Source organism: Netta rufina (assembly GCF_964035555.1).
Source record: "Netta rufina genome assembly, chromosome: 3".
Lineage (NCBI taxonomy): Eukaryota > Metazoa > Chordata > Aves > Anseriformes > Anatidae > Netta > Netta rufina.
This window is the reverse complement of record NC_140125.1, coordinates 30,317,806-30,325,109: the sequence shown is the minus strand read 5'-3', so window position 1 is coordinate 30,325,109 and position 7,304 is coordinate 30,317,806.

The window sequence follows — 7,304 nt, the reverse complement described above, 5'->3', positions numbered from 1 at the left end:
CGCTGAAAGAAGAGAGGATGAAGAGGAGATACAATTCACTACTACACATGGAAACAAGTAGTCAAAATCTAAATGCGATTCAAAAACCACACCACCAAATCCATTTATTTTATAAGATTTCTCAATTCCTTGATTGCAAAAATAAACATGAAGGAAAAAAAAAATATATATATATATAAAAGAAATAAGTACAGAAATCCATATTGGTTGTCTCTTCTGCTGTGTTGATCACTTTCTTTTGAAGTTGTAATTTGATGAAACAGAACATTCACAACCTGCTTTGATCAAATGCCATGACATGCAGGAGTGCTTCCTGGGTACCCAACCTTCTTACTAGATTCCCCAAAGCAGCGTGCCCTTCAGTAGCTGGTGGTTGTTGCTGGCAAGACCTTTCTGCATTTTATTGCTCAAGACTAGCTAATTAAGAAAGCAAACTGGTAATGAAACTCTACATTTTAGCTATATTTAGAAAATCCTGAGAAATTTTGCATAATCTCCATGCCCAGATAGATTTATCCCTGTTAGCACTTGGATTACGTTTCTTTGGTTAATCTTTTTAGACAGTAATAGATAATGTTTACAGAGCTTTCACATGAGGACTTGGATTTATGTTGCAGTTTTCATGTTTTTACTGTTTCTTGTGCCTATTGATACAGCAGATGGACAAGCATTGTTGGTTTCATTTTACAGGTGGTGGAAGGCATATGCAAAAGAACTTTGCAGACTTTGGTGAAATCTTTCTGAGACTTCTTTCCCTCGTGTATAAAGTGTAAATGTTGCTCCTGGTAGTTCCGAGTCCATCATGGTGACCCAATGGGGTGGTCATACACCCCAGCAGCGGAGTCACACAGTAATAGCACTGCAGCATTACTGGGGGATTTCCTTGCTATCCTTGAGTTCACAGTGTCAGGTTGAGCCTGGAGAGGGGCTGGCAGGAGAAAGCTACAAGGTCCTTTACAAAATACTGGCCACTTGTTCTGTTTTCCATCTGAAAACATAACATATGGCATATACAGATAATTAATATCTTGTGCTGTTCTTGATTTTGTGTGGTATTGCTTTCTTAGACCTTTGGTAAAGTTTTATGTACACACAAACATACTAAGTCTATTATCAAAATTTCTGCTGAGATTTCCCACCAGCTAAAAAACATTAGAGCCACCAACAGACTGTACCAATACACCAAAATGTACTCTGGTCTTTCTACGGAGTTTGAAGCATTCTTTTACAAGTGATGGGAAATAGTAGCTGATAGCACTAAGGGCAGGGTAGGAATAATTTTACAAATGACCTTTTGAAGGGTCAGGAAAAAGTTAAAGACATATAAGTCTAGCGACAGACAAGTATCTATCAGATGTATTAAGGACAAAGGAAAATAATTTAAAAAATCTGAGGTGCAGATGGGCAAGGGAAAGAGGAAGAAGAAGAGTATAATGCTGGATCACTGTCTGCACAGTAATTTAGTCTTTCTTCCCCAGAGGAGTACACAGTGGTATTCTCTCTGAGAACTGAACTCCAGTTGACCAAAACGTCTATCACCTAAGCCATACCATGTCTCCTAGCCTTTGGTGGCATCAGGTGCCCATGCTAAAAAGCAGAAAAAAATGCTCCTGACTGTAGAAATATTTTGTTATTCATGCTTGAGCTTCACCTAAAAATGGAACCTCTTCTCCAGCCCCTCCCCTGTGTCAGACAATCTGCCATTTTAAAAAAACAAGGCAAAACTAAAAACTAATAGATCTGGTCATATTTGACTTTAAATGGCTGCATTATTCCCAGGGTAATCCTTGGAGGAGCATTTAGAGCTGCCCAGTGGCTTGGGGCAGTCTCCAAGGAGGATGGAAGGGATCTCAGTGTTCCCTGCAGCTTCGTCACCTCCTCACCATTTTCCATACTCACCACTTCTGGGTTTCATGGTGTGAACACTGGCTTTCAGAACACTTCCTTCCCCTTGATGTTCTAGATAGCCAATGTCAACTTTGGGTAGACTGACATTGTATAGACTGACCTGCTACTTTGGGCTGTTTTCCTTAGTCTGATCCCTGAAGTTAAGGTCCTCCTAGGAACATTTGCTCAGATGGTTTTATCCTGGGGCTGGTAACACACTGGGCTGACTTGGGCCTGACAACTATTCTGCTTTCACATCCTTGTGGGAGTGGAGTGACTAGATACAGAGAGTAGTCTTTCACCAAGGATGAGCCCCTGATCAGGACAAGCTCCAGGAGCCTTACCTCCTTTATTCCCATTTGATCAGCCAAGGGTGAAATAATACTTATGCAGCAAAACTCCACATAGGCAAGGACATCCATACAGACAGAAAAGGCTGGGGTTAAACTGAGAGGTGGACTGCTTCTCCTCCTCTCCTTCAACAGCGTATTCTGAAGCCAGTGAGATTCCTCCAGCTTTGAACCAGCGTATCTAAGAATCAAATCTGGTCCTGCACTTGGCAGAAACACAGATACAGAAACATTATGCACAGCCAGATCTGCAAATAAAGATCTGCTAGATTAAAGGGCAGATATACAGTACATGTTTTGCTTTCCTGGTAGCCCAGAGAGAACCACCCAGACATCTAACTTGTGTACGTATACTTTCAAAAGGGCAAAAATGTTGCTTTCATAAATTAATTTCACACACTTTACAGAGATAAAAATAATCACTGTGACATTTTGTTTGTCTTCCTTTCTTCCTGTGTGCAAGCAGCCAACTCTCAATTACTTACAGCCCTAAATTTGTTCCGCTCAATTGTGAAAAGCCCCCGCAATATTCAACAGGACGGGAAGAATTCTGATTTGTGGAAAGTCATCGTGTTTGCAAAGAAAGCAAATTTCCTCCTCTCCCAATATGCTGTATATATCAGCCAAAACAAGACTCCTATACTGAGTGCCAACTGGTACGAATTCCAACCACTTCATGTATTATATATTAATGTTACAAAAATATGCACCCCAATTTCTTATAACAAGAGAATTTGTTATGGCAATATCTGACACCACTTCTGAACTGACGTAGAAGTGACAGCCTAACAAAAACATGCCTGCCAGACTGATGGCATTGGCTATGGATACAGAATTGCCGCAACAATTCGCTGGGTTCTGTACTGGCTTTTCTTCAGTAACAACCATGTCAGACTTGCAGAGCTTTATTCTATCTACTTACTACACAGCGAGCTCAGCTAGGTCTAAAAAAAAAAAAAAACAACAAACAAAAAACAAGTTTTGATTCTTCTGCTTTTTATATATTGCAAGTAACAGAAACTGTAGGCACTATTTTGCTGTTAATATTTTTCCATTGCCTGGTGAGTGACTGTCCTGAATACGTGAGTTGGATTAAGAGAAGCCCCTTTTTTACCCTATAAAATTTCATCTACATTTTCCTCCATGAGGGGAGCTGTCTCACAGGAATATATTCCTTGTTCAGTTGCTTCTTTGTGGTTTCGGCATGCATTGAGGGAAATCATTACACAAACTCGATGAGCCTCAGGAGATGCCCAGCAGAGCTGCACCTTACACAAAAATAGGGTGCCATTGGCATAGCGGTGTGCCTGCTGGTGTGACCCACTGCTGTGGAGTTCTCCAGAGGTGCCACATGTGTGTGTGTGGTGTACGCACAGACTGTTGTGAAAGCCTGAGATCAGCACACAGGTTATTGAATCTGTTTTGTCCTGAATATAGAGGAAGCACTGGATAAGGGCATGTGGAAGCTGGGAAGAAAGGTCCTGTTCTGACAAAGGGCAGAGAAGATAGGAGAGAGTAAGCGTTCATTAGTACCAAGCATCTCCTCAGTGCCGCCCTTGACTCATAGCATTGAAGTATATAGGAATTTAGAAAATTTGGCTGATAACGTCTCTGAAGATACACCTAAGTATTTACTTTCTCGTGCAAATTCAGTGAGCCCTATCTTAAGGTAGTGCAAGTCAAGCCTATTGCTGAGACATGGGATATGAGTGGATGTCCTGCACCTCAAGCAAGTGGTGCAAAACAGGCGTGAGTGAAAGAATGAGACACTTGCATAGCAAGTGCAGCCCTGTCCTTTCATTTGTCCTCCAGTCTCACGAATTGTCTCTCTGAGACTGGCACAGACACTGATTAGTGGGTGGTTATGATAGAAGTAAATGAGATGGTCTATTTACATAATTACCAGAAGGTATGACAAAGCCAAACGCTGCCATCTCTACTCATCGTGAAAGCTCGTAGGAATAACTTGCCTGGCTAAGGACAGTTTGCTGGGCTTTGGGCTGCAGGGACAGGCATTTTCCTGGGCCCACGGGCGGTCCACCAGCTCCGTCTGAATTTCAGGGGCGGCAGTGCCAGGGGCCTCAGTGCTGGCTGTGTGTGGTGCGGGATGCTACGTGCGGCTGTGCTGGCCAGCTGCTGGCGGGGATTAGGAGGATCTGCCCCGTCAGTTGCTGGTGTTGTGCCCCTTCGCGAGACATTTTTATGTGCTGGTAACCTCCCATGTAGGAGGCAGCTGTTCTTTCTCCTTCTTATCCAAATGCTTGCTTCCCTTTAACCTTTGGTTTAAACTGCCAGCTTCTGGTTGTGGTCCTGCGAAAGAGAGACCGCTCATTGATTTCAAAGAGCAGCCCAATAGAAGTTAGTGTAAAACACTGGCTGTCCTGAGCCTATGGTTTTATCATTGTAACTTTGTTAGAAAGCTGGTTTTGCTTGTTTTCCCTTTTCCTTTTCCTCTCCCTTTCTCTCTCCTTCTTCCTCACCATCTCCCCCAAAACCAAAGTGATTTCCAGCTATCTTCTGTCAGACCAAGGAGGAGCTTCCCCTGAACTATTATATTCTGTTTGATCTGTTTGATTTTTTCCACCTGTCCCTTCCAGCAAACCTACTTTTTTATGCTGCTTGTAGGCACAAAGTCACGGCAGCTACAGGAAATGAGTGGTTCTATTCTGTCGTTCAGGTGGGATGTGGAGCTCATTTCCACTTCAGCAGCATGCTGTTAGTATTCCTATTAGTATTGCTCATAATAACTGCAATGTGCATCACACAAGTCTGGGAACCAGAAGCAGGACCCCACTTCAGGCTAGAATTATTTAAAAATACATGAACACCCCAAAACACTTAAAAGTAAGAAGTGATTTCACTGTAGGGACGGCTACTGAAACACTGAATATGGGTAGCCCAAGAAGATTATTCCAGTCATTTATACCATCTCTGAACATCAACTGCTTTTAAGGGAGTGTTGCAGATGAAAAGACCAAAGAATACAGAAACCTACTGGAAGGCGGTGAAGCCTGATGTGTAGCCCTGCAACACTGAGGGTTTGGGGATGTGGAGCTGAATTAAACATAATTCAGCAATACTGGTGCCAGAAATCTCAATAAACTGTGCTTCATCCAAGATCCTGGTGCACTGGGTACCAGAAAGCAAAGAAAAGTATATCCCAAGGGGACAAAAAAAGCAGTATAGGTTTTTATCATACTCTGCACTGCCACTCACAATAGAAAGTGTAAATCCCATTTCCTCACTGGAGAAGGCTCCTCCGTTAAGTCCAGTGAGGGGAGGCTGTGCAAATCCTGCCCAGGCTCATAAACTGAAACGGAACAGTGGGCTGTGCCCAGTATCTGAAAACAATTGGTGCTGGAACTGGCTTTGCACCTCACAAATTTGCTTTCTCAGGTTACAAGTAAGAAAGGCAAAGTAGAATGAATGTGTAAAAAAAGAAGGAAACTGGAGGCCAGTATCACAGGCTTGAGGTGACATGGAAGGCCCCACGCAGAGGCAAAACTCAGTCTGTGTTTCCCAGAGTGATTGCAGCTCCTGTGGAATGGAATTAGACCTCTGAAATGCCAGGATATGTGGTCCTGGGTACATGGCTAGCCTCAATAATGAAATTTTATACATGAAAAGTCCAGTCTTGATGGGAAAAATATCGTGCAGTTCTTGAGCATACAAAGCCCAGTAAATCCCAAAGACAGAATCTGCAGAGCCATTTGTCCTCTCAGCCACAGTCACATCAGAAAACTGCAGCAGCCAAGAAAAGCAGACGATGTAATGAGATGACTCTCACCCAGCCCTATACATCATTACTTATTTTATCTTCCAAGGCAAACGTACAGGTATTAGGCCCTGGTCCAGGAAAGCACTTAAGGCCATATTCTGATACCATGCAGAACAGTGCTTTGCTCAGTAAACAGCACCACTGAAGTCTTTGAGATGATTTATGGAGTTAAATTTGCGCTGTGTTAGTGAAGGCATCAGAGTATGTTTTCTGAGCATTTGCGTAGTGTTAACACCCATGATGCAAATCACTTGCTGGAGGTTGCTCACATGCACACTGCGCTTTGCCAATAGACCTAATTGATTACCCAGGACATGGAAAGAGCAGCAGACCTGCCTCTCTGACTCCCACATGAAGCCTGCAGTGAGCGTGGTCAGTCAGTGACCTGCAGAATTTGGGAATTTGCTGCAGAAGTGCACCTGCCCTGTGGGCCATGAGAGGCTGTTTCAGGCCACAAGCTATTAATTCTTAATTAACTACATAAACTATTCAGGCAGGAAGCCAAAGGTACCACTGGATGAAAGCACAAATACTCTGGGTTAATGTTGGACTAAGAGAGATGGGTCATCTTCCCTTGTTCTTCTCCAGGGCCCCTAGAAGATACCCACTGTACAGTCTAAGCAGTCTAAGCACCTAGACCAGTCCTGGGTAAATGATTTAGGGAGGAGTGAATCTTGAAAATGCCCTGATTCAGAGCCTAAGGGGCTCTGACCTAATTGAGTTTTGACCTAATTGAGTTCTGGGTCAAGGTCTACAATAGTCTTCTCCAGATTTGACTGTAGGATCTACACAAAATACTGGGGACAAAAATTGACAATTATCTGATGTAGCAAAGATCCAATGCTGCTAGATGAAAGAGTGCTCATAATTTCGATCAACAGAAATCAGGTTAAAATTAATTTAGAAAGTTAGATTAACTCCATCAATATAGGAATCAATTCACAGTAAGGTATGGAATTACAACAAAAATTGCTGCCACTCTGTTCATAAATGATTAATTGGTGATAGATACACTTACTGCAAACGCTGTGAGTCTGAAGCTCTGGGCAGTAAATGAAGCCACTATTCCTTTTATTCTGTGTTTGAGGCTTAGTGTAGCAATGGTATGAGAGACAAAAGTACTAAAGTGGAACTGTTAACCAGACAGGACACAGGGCTATTTATTTATTTATTTATTTATTTATTTATTTATTTATTTATTTATTTATTTATTTATTTATTTTGAAATGGGAAAGCTGGTCTCCCTGCCTGCTCAGGCAGCTAAAAGCAGACATGCTATGGTTCCTTAT